This window comes from Eumetopias jubatus, unplaced genomic scaffold, assembly GCF_037043125.1.
Source record: "Eumetopias jubatus isolate StellerSeaLion01/CBP00866 unplaced genomic scaffold, mEumJub1_p1.0 scaffold_2, whole genome shotgun sequence".
Lineage (NCBI taxonomy): Eukaryota > Metazoa > Chordata > Mammalia > Carnivora > Otariidae > Eumetopias > Eumetopias jubatus.
The window spans coordinates 9,821,838-9,844,464 of NW_028274808.1; the positions used below are offsets into that span (position 1 = coordinate 9,821,838).

Genomic DNA, 22,627 nt, shown 5'->3' on the forward strand with positions numbered 1-22,627 from the left:
ATATGTGATCACTGTTTGGTAGTCAGTTGCTCATGGAATGCTGTAGATCAAATTTTTAAAAGCCATTAAGATGTTACCGCATAGAATACTTTTTGTTTATATACCATTGTGATTTGTCTCATTCAGAGAAAAATATTCTATGCACATATAAAAATACTCATGACTTCAAACTCTTATTCACACTCGTGTTAGGAACTAAGGATGGAGAAGTATACAGTATGCACACTGTGCCATGATTATTTGCTGACCTAACATGTGATTTAACTTGCTATTCTTTGAGAAAAGACAGTTTGAGAAGGAAAATATACACTTAAAGTTCTACTGTTAAGTTCCTCTCTAGAGTAAAATCAATTTGTCTGATAAAACAGGATTCTTTAAAGTATTTCTCGTTAAATATTTTGAGATGTTTCTCTTATATTAAAAATAACTTATCAAAATGTGATAGTGGCTGTCTCAAATAATAATGAGTTGGCATTATAATGATATTAGATAAGAACATTTTTATTTCTTAACTGTTTTCATTCTAATTTATGGAGTTATCATTACTGTGACAATAAAACCAAAAATGTCTTCAAGAAGAGGTGCCTAATTGGGAGGGACCCTGACAATTACATTCCCATTTCAAATGAGCTAAGAAAATCTACATGCTAAGTTTTTTTTTTTAATTGAAGTAAAATTGCTTTATAACATTCTACTAGTTTCAGGTGTACAACGTAATAATTCAGTATCAGTATACATTACACAGTGACCACCACAATAAGTATAGTTATCATCTGTCGCCATAAAGTTGACCCCCTCACCCTTTTTACACACCCTCTAATCCCCTTCCCCTCTGATAACCACCAGTCTGTTTTCTGTATCTATGAGGTATTATTTCCTTATTTGTAAATGTTTAATTGAAGTAGAGTTGATATATTAAGTTGTTTCAGATTGCATTTCTTTACACTAATAATGAAATAGCAGGACAAGAAAGAAAACAATCCCATTTTCAATTACATCAAAGAGATTAAAATACCTAGGACTGAATTTAACCAAAAAAAGATCTGTACTCTAAAAACTATGACACTGATAAAAGAAATAGGAGTTTTGTTTTGTTTATTCATTTGTTTTGTTTTTAACATTCTGTATTTGAGTGAAATCATATGGCATATGTCTGTCTGCGTCTCACTTATTTCACTTAGCATAGTACTCTCACGGTCCATCCATGTTGTCTCAAATGGTAAGATATTCTGTTTTATGGCTGAGTTGTATTCCAGTGTGTGTGTGTGTGTGTGTGTGTGTACATACACACACACACACACATACATACTATGTCTTCTTTATCCATTCATCTATCAGTGGATACAAGATGTTTCCATATCTTGGCTATTTTAAATAGTGCTGCAATGAACATACGGGTGCATATATCTTCTTGATTTAGTGTTTTCATTTTCTTTGGACAAATACCCAGAGTGGAATAGCTGTACCAGGTAGTAGTTCTATTTCTAATTTTCTGAGGTCTCTCCATACTGTTATCCACAGTGGCTGCACCAATTTACATTCCAGCCAGCAGTGTACGAGCATTCCCTTTTTTCCATATCCTCACCAACACTTGTGATTCCCACTTTCTTAAAAACAGATGTGGGGTGATATTTGATTGTTTTAATTTGTGTTTCTCTAATAATGAGTGATGTCGAGCATCTTTTTATGTGTCTGTTGGCTGTGTACATGTTGTCTTTGGAAAAATATCTAACACTGGCCATTTTTTTAGTAGGGTTTTTTGTTTGTATTTTTTGTTTCTTGGTTTTTCCTATTGAGTTGAATTCTTCATATATTTTGGGTATTAACCCCTTGTCAGATACATCATTTGAAAATATTTTATCATATTCAGTAGGTTGCCTTTTCATTTTGTTGTTGGTTCCCTTTGCTATGCAAAATCTTTTTAGTTTCATGTACTCCACTCGTTAATTTTTGTTTTTGTTGCCTTTGTTTTTGGAGTCAGATACAAAAATTCACTGCCAAGACTGATGGTCAGGTAGCTTACTTTCAGTAAGTAGCTTACTGTTAGTTTTCTTTTAGGAGATTCATGGTTTCAGCTCTTACATTCAAGTCTTTAATGCATTTTGAGTCAAATTTTGTGTTTGGTATAACATAGTGGTCGAGTTTGATTCTTTTGTACGTGGCTGTCCAGTTTTCTCAACACCATTTGTTGGAGACTGTCCTTTCTCCATTGTATATTCTTGTGTCTTTGTCATCAACTAATAGACCAAATGAGTGTAGGTTTAGTTCTGGGCTCTCTGTTCTACTCCATTGATCTATGTATCTGTTTTTGTTTGTTTTTTTTGTTTGTTTGTTTTTAATGCCAATGCCACACTGTTCTGATTACTATATTTTTGTAGAATAGTTTGAAATCAGGGACTATGATATCTTCAGTTTTGTCTTTTTTTAAAATTTTTATTATGTTAATCACCATACATTACATCATTAGTTTTTGATGTAGTGTTCCATGATTCATTGTTTGCGTAAAACACCCAGTGTGTCATTCACTACATGCCCTCCTTAATACCCATCACCAGGCTAACCCATCCCCCCACCCCCTCCCTCTAGAACCTTCAGTTTTTTTTCTCAGAGTCCATAGTCTCTCATGGTTCGTTTCCCTCTCCAATTTCTCCCCCTTCATTTCTCCCTTCCTACTATCTTCTTTTTTTTTTTTTTTAACATATATTGCATTATTTGTTTCAGAGGTACAGATCTGTGATTCAACAGTCTTGCACAATTCACAGCGCTCACCATAGCACATACCCTCCCCAATGTCTATCACCCAGCCACCCCATCCCTCCCACCCCCTGCCACTCCAGCTTTGTTTTTCTTAAGATTTCTTTGGCTATTTGGGGTCTCCTATGGCTCCATACAAATCTTAGAATTGTTTTTCTAGTTCTGTGAATGATGCTATTGGAATTTTGATAGGGATTTCATTGAATCTATTGATTTCTTTGGGTAGTATGGTCATTTTAACAATATTAATTATTCTAACCCATGAGCAGAGAAATCTTTCTATTTGTGTTGTCTTCAATTTCTCTTATCCATGTATTACAGTTTTCAGAGTACAGGTCTTTCACCTCCTTGTTTAAATTCATTCCTAGGTATTTTACTTCTTTTAATGGAATTATAAATGAGATGGTTTTCTTGATTTCTTGTATTGATAACTCTTTTTTAGTGTAGAGAAATGCAACAGATTTCTTTATATTGATTTTGTATCCTGCAGTGTTACTACATTTATTTATCAGTTCTAACAGTGTTTCGGTAGAATCTCTCAGGTTTTCTATGTTAGTTTGCTCGTATTTTGTTGAGAATTCCTGTATCTGTATATCAGGGATATTGTAATTTTCTTTTCTGTTATTGTTGTCAATGTCTGGTTTTGGTATCAGGGTAATGCCGGCCTCATAAAATAAGTCTGGGGGTGCCTGGTGGCTCAGTCATTAGGTGTCTGCCTTCAGCTTGGGTCGTGATCCCAGGGTCCTGGGATCGAGCCCCGCATCGGGCTCCCTGCTCCGCGGTAAGGCTGCTTCTCCCTCTCCCACTCCCCCTGCTTGTGTTTCCTCTCTCGCTGTGTCTCTCTCTGTTAAGGAAATGAAATCCTTAAAAAAAAAAAAAAAAAAAAGGTTTGGAAATGTTCCCTTCTTTTTAATGCTTTGGAAGAGTTTGAAAAGGATAGGTATTAAACCATTTTTCTTTGGTAAAATTCACCAGTAAAGCCATCTGGTCCTGAATTTTGTTTATTGGGAGGGTTTGGAATACTGATTCAATCTATTCAGATTTTGTCTTTCTTCATGATTCCATCTTGAAAATTGTATGTTTCTATGAATTTACCCATTTCTTCTTTGTTGTTCAATTTGTTGGCATATAATTATTCGTAGAACTCTCTCTGTGGCATCAGTTATAACCTCTCCTATTTCATTTCTCTGTGTATTTGAGCTTTCTTCTTTTTTAAAATTTTTTATTGTTATGTTAATCACCATACATTACATCATTAGTATTTGATGAAGTGCTCCATGATTAATTGTGTGTGCATAACACCTAGTGCTCCACACAGAATGTGCCCTCTTTAATACTCATCACCAGGCTAACTCATACCCCCACCCCTCTACCCTCGAGAACCCTCAGTTTGTTTTTCAGAGTCTGTCGTCTCTTATGGTTCATCTCCCCCTCCGACTTACTCCCCTTCATTCTTCCCCTCCTGCTATCTTCTTTTTTTCCCTTAACATATATTGCATTATTTGTTTCAGAACTACAGATCTGTGATTTAAAAATCTTGCACAATTCACAGCGCTCACCAGAGCACATACCCTCCCCAATGTCTATCACCCAGCCACCCCATCCCTCCCACCCCCCCACCACTCCAGGAAGCCTCAGTTTGTTTCCTGAGATTAAGAATTCCTCATATCAGTGAGGTCATATGATACATGTCTTTCTCTGATTGACTTATTTCACTCAGCATAACACCCTCCAGTTCTATCCACGTCGCTGCAAATGGCAAGATCTCATTACTTTTTATGGCCGCATAATATTCCATTGTGTGTGTGTGTATATGTATATATATATATATACACACACCACATCTTCTTTATCCATTCATCTGTCGATGGACATCTCGGCTCTTTCCACAGTTTGGCTATTGTGGACATCGCTGCTATAAACATTGGGGTGCACGTACCCCTTCGGATCCCTACATTTGTATCTTTGGGGTAAATATCCAGTAGTGCAATTGCTGGATTGTATGGTAGCTCTAATTTCAACTGTTTGAGGAACCTCCATACTGTTTTCCAGACTGGTTGCACCAGCTTGCATTCCCACCAACAGTGTAGGAGGGTTCCCCTTTCTCCTCATCCCCGCCATCATCTGTCGTTTCCTGACTTGTTATTTTTAGCCATTCTGACTGGTGTGAGGTGGTATCTCATTGAGGTTTTGATTTGGATTTCCCTGATGCCAAGAGATGTTGAGCACTTTTTCATGTGTCTGTTGGCCATTTGGATGTCTTCTTTGGAAAAATGTCTGTTAATGTCTTCTGTCCATTTCTTGATTGGATTATTCTTTGGGTGTTGAGTTTGATAAGTTCTTTATCAAAGGTTTTGGATACTAGCCCTTTATCTGATATGTCATTTGCAAATATTTTCTCCCATTCTGTCGGTTGTTTTTTGGTTTTGTGGACTGTTTCTTTTGCTGTGCAAAAGCTTTTTATCTTGACGAAATCCCAATAATTCCTTTTTGCCCATGCTTCCCTTGCCTTTGGCGATGTTACTAGGAAGAAGTTGCTGCGGCTGAGGTTGGAGAGGTTGCTGCCTGTGTTCTCCTTTAGGATTTTGATGGACTCCTGTCTCACATTTAGGTCTTTCAACCATTTGGAGTCTATTTTTGTGTGTGATGTAAGGAAATGGTCCAGTTTTATTCTTCTGCATGTGACTGTCCAATTTTCCCAACACCATTTGTTGAAGAGACTGTCTTTTTTTCCATTGGACATTCTTTCCTGCTTTGTCAAAGATGAGTTGACCATAGAGTTGAGGGTCCATTTCTGGGCTCTCGATTCTGTTCCATTGATCTATGTGTCTGTTTTTCTGCCAGTACCATACTCTCTTAATGATGACAGCTTTGTAATAGAGCTGGAAGTCCGGGAATTGTGATGCCGCCAGCTTTGCTTTTCTTTTTCAATATTCCTCTGGCTATTCGGGGTCTCTTCTGGTTCCATACAAATTTTAGGATTATTTGCTCCATTTCTTTGAAAAAAGTGGATGGTATTTTGATGGGGATTGCATTGAATGTGTAGATTGCTCTAGGTAGCATTGACATCTTCACAATGTTTGTTCTTCCAATCCATGAGCATGGAACGTTTTTCCATTTCTTTGTGTCTTCTTCCATTTCTTTCATGAGTATTTTATACTTTTCTGAGTACAGATCCTTTTCCTCTTTGGTTAAATTTATTCCTAGGTATCTTATGGTTTTGGGTGCAATTGTAAATGGGATCGACTCCTTGATTTGTCTCTCTTCTGTCTTGTTGGTGTATAGGAATGCCACTGATTTCTGTGCATTGATTTTATACCCTGCTACTTTACTGAATTCCTGTATGAGTTCTAGCAGTTTTGGGGTGGAGTCTTTTGGGTTTTCCACATACAGTATCATATAATCTGCAAAGAGTGAGAGTTTGACTTCCTCTTTGCCGATTTGGATGCCTTTGATTTCTTTTTGTTGTCTGATTGCTGTGGCTAGGACTTCTAATACTATGTTGAATAGCAGTGGTGATAGTGGACATCCCTGCCGCGTTCCTGACCTTAGGAACTGAGAATGATACTCGCTGTAGGTTTTTCATAGATGGCTTTTATGATATTGAGGTATGTACCCTCTATCCCTATACTCTGAAGAGTTTTGATCAAGGAAGGATGCTGTACTTTGTCAAATGCTTTTTCTGCATCTATTGAGAGGATCCTATGATTCTTGTTCTTTCTTTTGTTAACGTATTGTATCACGTTGATTGATTTGCAGATGTTGAACCAACCTTGCAGCCCAGGGATAAATCCCACTTGGTCATGGTGAAGAATCCTTTCAATGTACTGTTGGATCCTATTGGCTAGTATTTCGGTGAGAATTTTTGCATCCATGTTCATCAAGGATATTGGTCTGTAATTCTCCTTTTGGATGGGGTCTTTGTCTGGTTTGGGGATCAAGGTAATGGTGGCCTCATAAAATGAGTTTGGAAATTTTCCTTCCATTTCTATTTTTTGGAATAGTTTCAGGAGAATAGGTATTAATTCTTGTTGAAATGTTTGGTAGAATTCCCCTGGGAAGCCATCTGGCCCTGGGCTTTTGTTGGGAGATTTTTTATGACTGCTTCAATTTCCTTAATGGTTATACTCTGTTCAGGTTTTGTATTTCTTCCAGGTTCAATTTTGGTGTTGATACATCTCTAGGAATGCACCCATTTCTTCCAGGTTATCTAATTTGCTGGCGTAGGTTTGCTCATAATATGTTTTTATAATTGTTTGTATTTCCTTGGTGTTGGTTGTGATCTCTCCTCTTTCATTCATGATTTTGTTGATTTGGGTCATTTCTCTTTTCTTTTGGATAAGTCTGGCCAGGGGTTTATCAATCTTGTTAATTCCTTGAAAGACAAGCTCCTGGTTTCGTTGATCTGTTCTACTGTTCTTTTGGTTTCTATTTCATTGATTTCTGCTCTGATCTTTATTATTTCTCTTCTCCTGCTGGGTTTAGGCTTTATTTGCTGTTTTTTTCTCTAGCTCCTTTAGGTGTAGGGTTAGGTTGTGTATTTGAGCCCTTTCTTGTTTCTTGAGAAAGGCTTGTATTGCTATATACTTTCCGCTTAGGACTGCTTTTGCTGTATCCCAGAGATTTTGGACAGTTGTGTTTTCATTTTCATTGGGTTCCATGAATTTTTTTAATTCTTCTTTAATGTCCTGGTTGACTCATTCATTCTTTAGTAGGATGCTCTTTAGCCTCCATGTTTTGAGTTCTTTCCGACTTTCCTCTTGTGATTGAGTTCTAGTTTCAAAGCATTGTGGTCTGAAAATATGCAGGGAATAATCCCAATCTTTTGGTACCGGTTGAGACCTGATTTGTGGCCTAGGATGTGATCTATTCTGGAGAATGTTCCATGGGCACTAGAGAAGAATGTGTATTCCATTGCTTTGGGATGGAATGTTCTGAATATGTCTGTGAAGTCCATTTGGTCCAATGTGTCATTTAAAGTCTTTATTTCCTTGTTGATCTTTTGCTTAGATGATCTGTCCATTTCAGTCAGGGGGGTGTTAAAGTCCCACTATTTTTGTATTGCTGTCAATGTGTTTCCCTGCTTTTGTTATTAATTGCCTTATATAATTGGCTGCTCCCATGTTCGGGGCATAGTTATTTACAATTGTTAGATCTTCTTGTTGGATAGACCCTGTTAATTGGGGTATAGTGTCCTTCTTCATCTCTTATTACAGTCTTTGTTTTAAAATCTAATTTCTCTGATATAAGAATTGTCACCCCAGCTTTCTTTTGGTGTCCATTAGCATGGTAAATGGTTTTCCACCCCTTCACTTCCAATCTGGGCGTGTCTTTGGGTCTAAAATGAGTCCCTTGCAGAGAGCACATCGATGGATCTTGTTTTTTAATCCAATCTGATAGCCTGTGTCTTTTGATTGGGGCATTTAGCCCATTTACATTCAGGGTAACTATTGAAAGGTATGAATTTAGTGCCATTGTATTGCCTCTAAGGTGACTGTTACTGTATATTGTCTGTGTTCCTTTCTGATCTATGCTGCTTTTAGGCTCTCTCTTTGCTTAGAGGACCCCTTTCAATATTTCTTGGAGGGCTGGTTTCGTCTTTACAAATTCCTTTAGTTTTTGTTTGTCCTGGAAGGTTTTTCTCTCTCCTTCAATTTTCAATGAGAGCCTAGCTGGATATAGTATTTTTGGCTGCATATTTTTCTTGTTTAGTGCTCTGAAGATATCATGCCAGTCCTTTCTGCCCTGCCATGTCTCTGTGGATAGGTCTGTTGCCAATCTAATGTTTCTACCATTGTAGGTTACAGATCTCTTCTCCCGAGCTGCTTTCAGGAGTTTCTCTTTGTCTCTGAGACTCATAGGTTTTACTATTAGATGTCGGGGTGTGGACCTATTTTTATTGATTTTGAGAGGGGTTCTCTGTGCCTCCTGGATTTTGATGCCTGTTTCCTTCCTCACATTAGGGAAGTCCTCTGCTATTATTTGCTCCAATATACCTTCTGCCCCCTCTTTCTTTTTCTTCTGGGATCCCAATTATTCTAATGTTGTTTCGTCTTATCGTATCGCTTATCTCTCAAATTCTGCCCTTGTGATCCTGTAGTTGTTTCTCTCTCTTTTTCTCAGCCTCTTTATTTTCCATCATTTGGTCTTCTATATCGCTGATGCTCTCTTCTGCCTCATTTATCGTAGCAGTTAGTGCCCCCATTTTTGATTGCACCTCATTAATAGCCTTTTTGATTTCGACTTAGATTTTAGTTCTTTTATTTCTCCAGAAAGGGTTTCTCTAATAACTTCCACGCTTTTTTCAAGCCCAGCTAGTATCTTTAAAGTCATGATTCTGAACTCTAGGTCCGACATCGTACTAATGTCCGTATTGAGTAGGTCCCTGGCAGACGGTAGTACCTCTTGTTCTTTTGGCTGAGGTGATTTTTTTCGTCTTGTCATTTTGTCCAGAGGAGAATAGATGAATGAAAGAACAAAATGCTAACAGGTTAGCAATGTCCCCAGCAAATATACTGTATACAAATCAGAAAAGACCTGAAACCAGGGGAAAAGAAAGGGAAAGAAAGAAAAAAGTAAGAGAAAAAAAGAAAGAAAAAGATAAAAACAAAAACAGAACAAAACAAAAAAACAGAATATGATCAAATATGATCAGGCTAGTGCAGAGATCAGTGCCACACACGGTTTTGGGCATATTTTGGTCCTTTAGAAGAAAGTGCCTCCTAAAATTTTAAAGAAATAAAGACTTATATATGTACAAAATAAGGGTTGATACAATGAAGGGATGGAAGATGACTGTAAAGATGAAAATTATAAAGGATTTTATAAAAGGAGTTGATAAGTTGTTTCAAAAAAGAAAGATTAAAAAAAAAAAAAAGAATGTGATCAGGCAGGAGAGTAGAACAAAGCCATACACTAATGATTTAGGGTATATTTTGATCTGTTAGAAGAAACTGTATCTCAAAATTTTAAAGAGAGAACAACTTATATATATATATATGCCAAAAATAAGGGTAACTACTATGAAGGGATAAAATATTACTCTAAAAATGAAAAATAAAAAATGTTTTTTTTTTAAAAAAGGGATTGATAAGATGTTGGTTGAAAAAGGGAAAAAGAAAAATTAAAAAAAAATTAAAAAAATTAACTTTGAAAAACTAATGAATCATGGTAAAAAAGCCACGAATTCTATGTGCAGTATTCCCCTAGCGCTGGAGTTCTCCCGTTCTCCTTGATCGGTAAACTTGGTCTTGGCTTGCTGGCTGTTCGTGCTGATCTTCTGGGGGAGGGCCCTGTTGCCGTGGTTCCCAAATGTCTTTGCCGGAGGCGGAATTGCCCCGCCCTTGTCGGTCCGGGCTAAGCAAGCTGCTCGGGTTTGCTCTCAGGAGCTTTGTTCCCTGCAAGCTCTCCGTACAGCTTTGGAGGACCAGGGTGAAAATGGTGGCCTCCCAATCTCCTCCCGGAGGAGCCGAGAACTCGGGGCCCCGCTCCTCAATGCGCCCCCAGAGAAAAGCAGTCACTCCCGTCTCCCTGGTCTCCGGCCGCACTCCGTGCTCACCCGGCCTGTGACCGAGCATTTCTATCTCTGGCACCCGACCCCGTGTGGAGTCTCCAAACCCAGCAGATCCCTGCGGTGCGCTCCCGCGCCGCTCCTCCCGGGGGAGGAAGCGGAGTCTCCCCGGCTCTGCTGCTTGTTGGGTCCCTGCTGGAGGAGCCGTGGCCCGACTGGGCCGCGGATCACAGTCTATGGCAACCCCGAGCTGAGAGCCCGCGCCTCGGCTCCGTCTCTGCAGCCGGCTTCCCCGCTCCGATACCCGGGAGCTCTGCCGCACTCAGGCACCCCCTGTCTTTCTGTGACCCCGAGGGTCCTGAGACCACACTGTCCCGCGAGGGTTCCACCCCCCGCTTAGCCACTGGAGCCACGGTCCCTCAGCGGAGCCGACTCCTAAAAGGTCCGATTTTGTGCTCCGCGGCTCTAGCACTTGCCAGAAGTGGCCGACGGAGGCCCCTCCCCCGCCGTCTGTCCTCCCGAATATCGCCTCGGATTCACTTCTCCGCACGTCCTACCTTCCAGAAAGTGGTCGCTTCTCTGTTCAGAGAGTTGCTGCTATTCTTTTCTTCGATCTCCTGTTGAGTTCGTAGGTGTTCAGAATGGTTTGATCCCTATGCAGCTGAATTCCTGAGACCAGATGAAATCCGGGTCTCCTACTCCTCTGCCATCTTGCTCCGCCCCCTTGAGCTTTCTTTTTTCTTGAAGTTAACTAAAGTTTGGTCAGTTTTATCTTTTCAAAAAACTCTTAGTTTTATTGATCATTTTAACTATACTCTTACTCTCTATTTCATTTATTTCTGCTCTGATCTTTATTATTGCCTTCCTTCTATTATCTTTGGACTTCATTCTTTTTTGATTAGATTGTTCATTTGGGGTTGTTCTTTCTTGAGATTCCTGTACTTCGATGAACTTCCCTTTTAGAGCTGCTTTTGATGTGTTCCATAGATAGAATTGTTGTATTTCCATTTTCATTTGTCTCAAGTTATTTTTTGATTTATCCTTTTATTTCTTTTTTGACCCATTGGTTGTTAAGTACCATGTTTAATCTCCACTGCTTTTTATTTTTCCTTTTTGTTTTTGTTTTCTTGCAGTTGATTCTAGTTGCATACCATTCTGGTTGGAGAAGATACTTCATAGGATTTCAAACCTCTTGAATTTATTGAGGCCTGTTTTTTGACCCAACACATGATCTGTCCTGGAGAATGTTTCATATGCTTTGAGATGAATGTTCTATTTTTGGATGGGATATTCTGTATATACCTACTAAGGCCATCTGATCTAATGTGTCATTCAAGGCCAATGTTTCCTCACTGGTTTTCTGTCTGGATGATCCATTCATTGATGTAAGTAGGTATTAAAGTCCCCGGTATTGTATTGCTGTCAATTTTTCCCATTAGGTCTATTAATAGTTGTTTTATATATTTAGGTGCTCCTTTGTTGGGTACATATGCAGTTACAAAAGTTATATCCTCTTGTTGGACAGACCCGTTTACATTATGTAATGCTTTTTTTTTATTATAGTCTTTGTTTCAAAATCTGTCTTGTCAGGCATAAAATAGCAATACCACCTTCCTTTTTGTTTTTATTTGCATGGAGTATCTTTTCCCATCCCTCATTTTGAGTCTGTGTGTCCTTACATCTGAAGTGAGTCTCTTAGAAGCGATATATAGATGAGTCTTGAGTTTTTACCCATTTAGCCCCTCTATGTCTTTTGGAGAATTTAGTCCATTTATATGTAAAGAAATTATTGATCGGTATTTACTTACTGCCACTTTGTCAATTGCTTTCTGGCTGTTTCTGTAGTTCTTCTTTGTTCCTTTTTCCCTTGTGGTTTCCTTAGTGTTATATTTAGATTCCTTTCTCATTGTCTTTTGTGTACATTCTATAGGTTTTTGCCTTGTGATTATCATGAGTTTCACATGTAATAGGCTGGGCAGTAGTCCCTCTCCATCTGTGGGGGATATATTTCAAGACCCCCAGTGGATGCCTGAAACCTACATATGTTTTTTTCCTTTGCATACATACCTCTGATAAAGTTACTTTATAACTTAGGCACAGTAAGAGATTAACAATAACTCATAATAAAGTAGAACTATTATAACCATATACTACAATTAAAGTTATGTGAATGTTGTCTGTTTCTCTCAATATCTTATTGTACTGTACTCACTCTTCTTGTGATGATTTGAGATGATAAAATGTCTATGATAAGATGAAGGGAGATGAATGACATAGGAATTGTGATAAAGTGTTAGGCTATTACTGACCTTCTGATGCTGCATCAGAAGGAGGATCATCTGCTTCCACACCATGGATGACTGTTGGTAACCGAAACTGCAGAAAGCAAAACCAGGGGTAAGGATTATATATACTCTGTGTTTGTGTGTGTGTGTGCGTGTGTGTGTGTATACATACACACACATATATATGTATATAATGTCGATTTTAAATTGATAGAAACATAAATTTGGAAGCATTTTAAAAATCTGCATTTTGCCTCCTAGTTTATATTTCTCATATTATAGTTTTCTTATTTTGTGTCTCCTTTAACCAACAATTGTAGTTAATTTTACCACTTTTGTCTTTAGCCTTTATACTAGCTTTATAAGTATTTAACCCTATACTTTTACTGTATGTCACTGTCTTTGGGCCGTGTCCCAGGAGGACTGCATCTGTGCATGAGCTTCTCCAAAGGAGTATCTCAGATCCCCACTGACCCCAGATCCCTTGGCTATAAGCCTCACTGGTTTCCAGAGTGATGTTTTTAGGGCCTTGGCTCTGGGATATGTCCCAAGGGTTGGAGAGCCTGATGTGGAGCACAAACCCTTCACTTCTCAGGGAGAGGTGTCAGACCCGTGATATGCCTCCCTGTTGTAGGTCACTGCACTAGGGGTGAGAGTTCTGGTGAGACTGTGTCTCTGCCTCTTCTGCTGCTCTCAGTGTGGCTTCTTTTATCCCTTTTTGTGGAAGAAGCTATTTATTCCGTGTGCTGTTCTCTTTCAGGGGGAATTACTCCTTTTGTAGCTATAGATGTGATGTTTCCATAGAAGGAAATGAGTTCATGGTTTTCCCATGCTGCCATCTTGGACTCTCCTCTCATACTAAATTATGTTTAAAGGTTAAAAAAACATTTAATGATGTTTAACACATCACAGAATATGTAACATCTGAATACTGTTAAAAAGTAATGAAAATTCAGTTTGAATCAAAATATATACAAGACATTTTCTCTTTATACCATGGCTGGGATCTTCAATATTTAGTAAACTAAAACACTTTTTATACGGCAATAAAATAACAGATTATCATAGGAGATTATTTTGCTATGGCTACATATAAAAGAAATCCAGTACAATGCAGCAGGAAGACTATGTCCTTTATGGTGACTTTTGTGCTAGGATTAGCAACACTTTCCTGCTCTTGGGGTGACATTAGATTCTTAGAGTTGAGATAAAGGTTTATTAAATTTTCAATGAAATATGAGTTTACAAAAGTAATTCTGTGTTTTCCAAATTGCATGACACATTTTAACAGTAGCAGAAAGACTTTTGTCTTTGAAGAGTCCTGGTAGCTTTGGGGGGACAAAAGCTGCTGATTTTCAGCACTGTTCTAATATATCAGTTCTTACTAATTGAAGAGATAGCATTTATTGTTGGAATACTATGCATTTTTTTAAAAAGCCAAATGATAATGATGTTAGAAATACATTACAAACCAAAATTTTTGTATGCAGACTGACTTATACACCAGTGGTTCTCATGGTGGGAGAGAGGGACACTTTCACTGCCTGGGGATATTTGACAATGTCTGGAGATATTTTCAGTTGCTGCAACTGGGTAGAGGTGCCAGAATTTAATGGATAGAGGCCAGGGATGCTGGTAAACATCCTATAATACACACAGCCCCACACAACAAAGTATTATCTGGCCCCAAATGTCAATAGCGCTGAGGCAGAGACCTGCTTTGGAGTAATCACTGTACTGAAAAGTAGGTGGTGATCAAAATATGCTTTTGCCTTGTGAAACTTAGAGAAAAAAGAAAACTACATCCAACCCTTTTACATTTCTGACATCTGTGTTGCATGTGATTGGCGATTCTCTTTCTTCTAAATATCTATTGTGTGTTTCACTGACTGCTGGGATAAGAGCCACTTGTTTTTCCAGTAATTGTCACAGGAAAAATGCCAGATGGTGATACTGAGAGGGCACCATAAAAAAAAAAAAAAAAGAAAGAAACAAAACTGTGTTTTCCTTTCCACTTCACTTTCTGTCTTTATAGGCTAAGTTGATCTAATGTTTGAAATACATTCTATCCTTCTTTGAATCGAAGCAAAGATGGTTCATTTATGCAAATGGCATCCAAATGTTGATCGGATATGAATTGTAAGACTCTTTTAATACACCTGCTCATTTTTTGTCCCTGCTCTCCCTTTAACATTGTTAAATGAGGAGCAGTAATCTTTTGCCACTCAGTGAAAATTTCAGTGGGTTCCATGGCTCTTCTTTTTACTCTTGGGGTGTCCTGTGGTAACTTTAAATCACAAAATGGAATATGAAATTGACAGTTAAAATGCCCAGTCCTTGATAATTACCATAACTATGACTTTGATTTAAATCTCTATTGTGACATACAAGATTGGCTCCAGGTAGATTGCCTGCTGCCTAGGAATTGGAATAGCCAGGTACTGTTCTCTTTCCCGTTCACTGTGTCCCAAAGACTCCTAAGGTGGAAAACAGGGGGGGAGTAGTGAAGGGGGGGTGGAGTTTTATACAAAGTTTTTCCTTGACTGGTACTGCTCTAAGATGACTTTGTGTTCTCTACTTCTGGCAGGTTGTTCTAGCTGATTTTCACCAGTTAGTAGTCTAGTCGAACTTCTCATGATGTTTTTGGGGATCCTCTGCTTGACTCTCTGCTCTGATGTGGCTACGGGGACCCCCGTTCCCTGAGTATTACTCCCTGTAGGATTCTCTTCTTTTTAGGAGCTCCTCCCCGACCGCAGGAAGACTTTTTGCTCGATTCTCATCATGTACACAGATAATAACCTTAAACAGAAGTCACGTTGACTCCAGACTGGCTCTTTCTCCTCCTACATAACCAAATATCTGGTCTATGGGAAACACTCAGCTATTGTTTACCTTGACAAATTCTAGGCTAAGTTCACTGCCATGGAATTTTAGCAACACATCTTTTTTGCCTTTTAATTTCCTGAGTGGGAATAAAGACACAGGAGTCAGTCTGACCTCACCTCCTGATGTCCATGCAACACAAATCACATTGAGAGTGGTCCTTTGAGGCCCTTCTCTCCTAGGCTTCAAGAAGATCTAGCACTTCCCACGTTGTGTAGCTTTGGTAGGGAATGATTACACTCCTAGCACACCAGGAATTCTCTCCAAGGGAAAATTTTTCAATTTTCATTCTAGGTTACTGATTTTCCTAGCTGCTTTGAAAATCTACACCTTTGTAGGTTCAGCTTTTACTTGGTTAACCTACCTTTTTTTTTTTTTTTCTTCCCATTGTGGACTGAGTTAAAACTTCTAAGTTACCAATTGTGATTACCAGGAGAATTTAAATCATAATTTGCTCATGTCCCAAACCTTCATAATATTTGGAAAAATGATAAATAAAACCATGTGAACACCATTTTACTCAGGAGTCTTACTGGTAATTAAAAAATGTGTACACGTAATTGACAGAAACTTATTTACATCTTAGATTAGATTTTTGTCCAAGTACAAATAAAACAATGAAGAGGACAAAAATCCATGTTTTTAAACTTATGTTACAGATAAAACAAAGGAGGGAATGTTTTGTAATTTCCAATACTATTTTACACATGGAAATATGTATACAGAGTGCTTTTCATGGTTAAATGATTTTTAATTGTGCCATTTTCAATTTTGGTGTGGAATATGCAGTAACAGGTGATAAGACAAATCCAAGAAAGCTATTTTGGACAGAATAATTTTGGCAATGCAAAGCTAGCTAGCAATGTTGCTTAGACAATACACAGTTTGTTGTATTCATATTTGTCCTGCGGACCTGGAAGATAAAACTGATACTTCACTGCAGGATCTGCACTAGCTGCAATGAGACATTGTGTTTGTAGGACCTATGATCCTCTCTGCAGAGAAAAGTAATTCATAAAGGTGGAAAAGGGCATCATGAGAAACATTCTCCTCAGATTCTGTAGGTGTAGTGTGAGGGTCGCTGAAAGGGTGGTAAGCAAGGCTGAGGAACTGAAACAATTGGATGAAAAGAAAAATCTGTTCTGTCTAGTTTACTCTGAGAATATGAAATGGAGAAAATATGTCTGAAATTTTAGTGTGTCTTGAGAGACAGTTGTTTTTTTTTTTCCTAAAATCGGCATTTTAACTTTTTCTTTCGTTGCATGTATATATCATGACTATTATTTTTTTATTTAAATTTATTTTAATTCTGCAGCCTACTTTGCATGAAGGGCTCAGGACCAATGTTTGGACTTAGGTTGTTGTGAACTTGTGTTTTAGTTGTGTCTTTTTCTTGATTCTGTGTAATATAATGCTTGTAATTGTGGTAGAAAATATTTTAGATTGACCTGTGTGTTCACCAATTTATTGTTAACCTTTCCTTCTTGCATCTCAGGATCCTTTTGATGTCATTTTTCTTCTCTCTGAAGTTCTGTCTTTATAGGCTCCTTCAATAAAATTGAGTGCGTGTGGTGGTAAGAAATCAGATTAGCTTGCCTGAAAGTGCATTTATTTCTCCTTCAGTTTTGAATAATTGCTTTGCTGGACAAAAACTGCTTGATATTAATTTGCACAAATCAGGAATTTAATCTGGAGACAATTTCTTATAGAGAGAATTTGTCTCTTGCTTCACCTGAGGACGGTGAAGTCCTAGCAACCTAATAGCAGTTGGGCTTCTTTCGAGAGACTTGGTTCTTGCGGGAGCCTCAGGGTCCGCTTCCACCAAGGACATGAATGTCAGGTTACATGACCTCTTCCACTTTAGGAAAAGAATTACTGTAGTTTTCCCAGGGAGTATTTTCAAATTTTATTTCATCTGGTTTTGAGATGTATTTAGGAGTATTCGTAGTATCCTGTGAAAGATTTTCTAAACTGTAAAATATTTTTAAAATGATGTTAAATTACTCAAAATAAATCTGATAATTTTGATAAAAATTTTAAAGATTGTCAAAATGTTTTATTTCTTTTTGTCCCCTGCCTCCTTTGTACGAGGTTTAAGTGGCAGAATGAAATATATTCAAATTTTCTGCTTAAAGCATAATAGATTAATGAGTAAAAATGTATAACAGATATGACTCTCCATATTTTTGCCTGGTAATATCTGAAACAACTACGCAGGTATAATCATTCATAACTGTCTGATTTTCAGTGAGTGAAGCAAGGGTGAAATTAAGGTCTAACACAGAAAGCACAGGTTTTTTTATTTGACAATAGAATCTATCAGTTTACCAATTAAAATTTAACTTTCTTTTTTTTTTTAAGGTCTGAAAGGCCCATAGTTTTATTTTGTTGTTGTTGTTGTATGTATTTTATTTTCAATTTTTTTAATTAACATATAATGTATTATTTGTTTCAGGGATACAGGTCTGTGATTCATCAGTCTTACACAATTCACAGCGCTCACCGTAGCACATACCCTCCCCAATGTCCATCACCCAGCCACCCCATCCCTCCCACCCCCCACCTCTCCAGCAACCCTCAGTTTGTTTCCTGAGATTAAGAGTCTCTTATAGTTTGTCTCCCTCTCTGGTTTTGTCTTGTTTCTCAAATTCCTCATATCAGTGAGATCATATGATAATTGTCTTTCTCTGATTGACAGATTTAACTTTCAAATCACAAATTTTATCATGTCTATTTTGTTCTAATTTTAATTATCCCCCCAGATTATTTTTATGTAAATAAATTCTTACGGGTGGTAATATAATGTACCTCTTATATTTTGTTCTAAAATAAAATTAGCTTATAGTTAAGATATGTATAATCACTAAGCTGGATTTCATGGATGGATTGTCCAGGGCTGATCTTTCAGATCTTCAGGTTCTATCATGGGTATTGGCCTTACTGGAAAGAACGTGTAATATCAGTGTAATACCTTCTGTAAATAATTCTTGCTTAGATTACATGAAATTATGAGTCATCAAGCTAAAGGAGATGAGATGGTTCTTTTGGCAAGATTTCTAGTGACTCAAGTCCCTTTGTAAAGAGAAATTCACATTTGTCTAAAAAAGGATATTATGTATGTATAAAATCACTAACATTTAATTTAAAATTAATATTTGTGAGTATATTAAAAATCTGGTTCAAAAATTAAACTTTATAAATAATGCATATATATGCATATATGTGTGTGTGTGTGTGTGTGTGTGTGTGTATCCTTTATTTCTCTTTATGTTACTGATTATGATTATGGGTGGAAAATAGAGGTCATAGAAGACCCAGCACCATCTTACATCTTTGAAAGAAAGAGAAGTAATTTTTATCTCTCACAGTGAAATCTATGAAAATGCAGTTCTATAGCGTTTTTTCAAAAAACAATGTTAAAATATATCACACATAAAAATTGAAGTAAAATAACACAATCTCTTTTAAATGTTAAAATATTAATAACTTTGTTTATATACATGCATATATATGAGAGGTAAATATTAAGTATCTGGCTTAAAGTTTACTTGAAGATGCTGAGAGATGTATACAAGTTCACCAACATAGAGAATGTTTTCAGTTTATAATCATTTCAATGCTTCAAAGTAATAAATTGACAAGAAGTAGGTTATTTTTAAAATCATGGCCTATAGTTAAGAAAGATGTTTCAAAGTCAGTTGAAGAAGTAGTTGTCATCCTTAATCTGGCCTTTTATATTAATCGTCTCACTTTCAAGTCTAGCTCTTTGACATCCATCAACTGTATTTTTAATATTTTAGGCAATTAATGATCATAATGATAATGAGAAGAATTTAAAGTATGAATTGGGTGAAATTTGTTTTTCTACATATTTCACACACTGGGAATTTTGTGCTGTCAAGACTTCTTTTTTTTTTTTTCTGCCTTATCTATAGTACCTACAAGTGTGGCCAACATACTCAGTAGGAATACTCTGTTCATTTACTGTATGAATTGTTACCCTTGTCATCAGTTGGCTCAAAACCATGATTTTATTTTTTTACCTTCTTTTTTAATTCTTTCTCACATCAAACTTTTATAATATGCCTCTTTTACGATTTTAGTTACACATTTAGCTTCATGGTTTCATTTTAAAAATACAAAGCACTCTTTAAAAATGTGACTAAAACCCCTTAAAGAATTAATTATTTAAGATACATGTACAGTTGAACCTTGAATCAATAATGCGGGGGTTAGGGGCGCTAACCCCCGACCCAGTTGAAAAATCCACATAAAATTTTTGACTCCCCCAAAACTTTACTGCTAACATCCTACTGCTGACTGGAAGCCTTCCTGATAATATAAACTATTGATAAACACATATCTCCTATGTTATATATATTATATTTACTGCATTCTTACAATAAAGCAAGCTAGACAAAAAATATTATTAAGGAAACCATAAAGAAGAAAAACATTCACAGTACTGATTTACTGACTACAGTCCACTTATAAGTGGACCCGTGCAGCTCAAACCTACGTTGTTTCAGGGTGAACTGTACATAGATATGTGGGTAGATCTATTTATATCTATATCTGGATATCGATGCATATATTGAGAATATCAAGCAGAGAAGGACTTACAAACAACTCAAAGTTGCAAAGCCTGTGCTCATATCCCAAAGACTGGATACCAGGATTTAACTTTTTGTCTTGTTACATTGTTTCTCTTCTCTCCTTCCCCTCTAGAGAACAGAAAGTGAGCACGTTTGATCACACAGTTCTTACTCTATAACTGCATTTTCTCAAGGACATTTACAACAGTCATAAATAAAAAATGTAAGAACCCAGAGAAGATGGCTTGAGCTACTATTAGCTGGTCTTTTTTGTGGGGAGTTGAAGAAATTGTCTGAGCCATGATATAGGATATGTTGCCAGCCTGGGAAGGTGACAGCAAAGTTCCTTCTAAAGGATAGCAACAATCTTTCTCCTCTTTCATGTTCTTACTTTTTGTCCTGTCATCATTAGCGGCCGCAAGATGTTTTGGGTCTACATGTTTTACCAAATCTGTTAAGTCACTTACTAACCTTCATGAGTAACACATTTTAAGCTAGTTAACATAACTCTGAAAATACCAACTATGAAGTTGTACTAGGGTAAGTTGTCATGTTGAATAAATATACAAATGTGACCTTTGAGATATATATACATACACCCACATACATATATATATATATATATACACATATGTATATATGTATATGTATAAGCACTGGACTAAATGTATTCTTGTATTTAAAAATGAAACAGAAGTCTTGAATACGAGTAGAAATATACACTCAGATACACGGAGTCTGGAGAGAAAACACTGAGGTCGTTAGGAGGACATCGTGTTATCACTGGCACACCAGAAGCAGGGGGGGGCAGGTTAGTATTTATTTTCCATAGTCTAGAGAATGCTCCCAATCCTCTGGGGTAATTTTATCTAAATACCAGATGAATATGCAATATAAATGTGAGATAGAGCTAATTATCATCATTAATGTTATTTAACAAGTTCTATACTCTCCCCATACCCTAGATATTGTGATAAATGCTTTCAGATATTACAGTGACTTAATCCTCACTACAAGTCTGTGGATTTAGTATGAATATCAATAGTTTACATATGAGGAGAATGAAGTAGAAACAGGTAAAATAGCTTATGATTCAGTGGAATCTGCATTCATATAAAAGGAGATGACTATTTTTAAATAAAGGGAAATGTCTAGATAAAAGGGAATTCTGAGCTAAAAAGCCTGGATTCAAGATAGATTTAAAATATATTAATCATCTAAGTATTCTGAATATTGCTTCCTAAGTCTATTAAGGTGTGCCAGGGCATGAGTGATCAAATATATATAAATATATTTAATTTTAATTACTTACATACTTATTTATATAAATATATTTATGTAAGGCTTCTATATATACATGAATATGTTCTCTCTCTAAAATAGGAACATATATATATTCATACATAGGAATATATGAATAGGCTTCTAAACATATCTGGCTTTACTGTTTCACCAATACTCCACATACTTATTAATGGTTTAGAAAACACATCCTGCCATGTTTTATTACAAAATAGCAAAGACTTAAATTGCATCTCCAAAACTGACATGCCACTACATTATTAATGGAGCCACTGAGGCCATTTAAACTACACTGTATGTGCATTTACAGTGGAGGGCATATCGAATGTAAAACCTTCAGATTTTAATATATTTAATTTGGCACAGTTGGTACTGTTCTCTATGAACTGTTAATCATTTCAACCAGTACAGCAAAATGTCAGTGTCTTCATTTGCAGAGTATAATAGGCTTATATCCTGAAACAATAAAGTTATAATAGCTTGTCTGTTGCTTGGTGGAACTATACACACGCAGCATGATCAAGTGGTTGCCTGCCCTACTTTTTCCTCAAGGTTCTCTGCACATGCCCTTCCTTTCTTGTCAGGAACATTAGCCACATTTATAAAGTTATTTGTTATAAAATCAACTATATAGTGTAGATTAATTTTCCTTTGCCGTGTAATTCACTTTAATTTTCCATTAGTTACACGATTAGCAACTAAGAACATATTTGTAATACAAAGAGAACCTTGGGCTCGTTTTTAATATTACTTTCATTTTTTAAAGGTTTTATCTATTTGAGAGAGAGAGAACATGAGCACGCGTGGGGGGAGGGGCAAAGGGAGAGGGAAAGCAGACTCCCCACTGAGTAGGGAGCCCAAGTGGGGCGCCATCCAGGGATCCTGAGATCATGACTTGAGCCAAAGGCAGATGCTTAACCAACTGAGCCGCCCAAGCACCCCAATACTACTTTGATTTTTTTTTTTTTTTGACACCAATCTAAGATTAGAAAAAGGTTCATTCTTGGAGTGTGAAAGCAGAAATGTAAATAGGTCTCATTTAAGAGTTTACTTCTTTCTATCAATGGCAATATTCAACTTCATTCTTCAGTGAGAAGGGATATATTCATTTTGTTTTACTACTTTCTTTCCTGAATGGTTTCATTTTATAATAACAGAAGTCATATTATTAAAAGAACAAAACATAACATTGATAGACCACTTAATGAAGGATTTCATTTCCCCAAATTCTACCATGATGTTGTCAATTCTACAAAGTTTCATATTCTGTTTAGAACTCTCGTTGATCTTAGTAAATA

At 36.9% G+C, this 22,627-nt stretch overlaps 1 pseudogene; it reads right to left on the reverse strand.

The window, feature by feature from the left end:
• The window catches only part of LOC114206117 (importin subunit alpha-1-like), a 178,175-nt pseudogene that overhangs the window by 64,515 nt on the left and 91,033 nt on the right, over window positions 1-22,627 (reverse strand).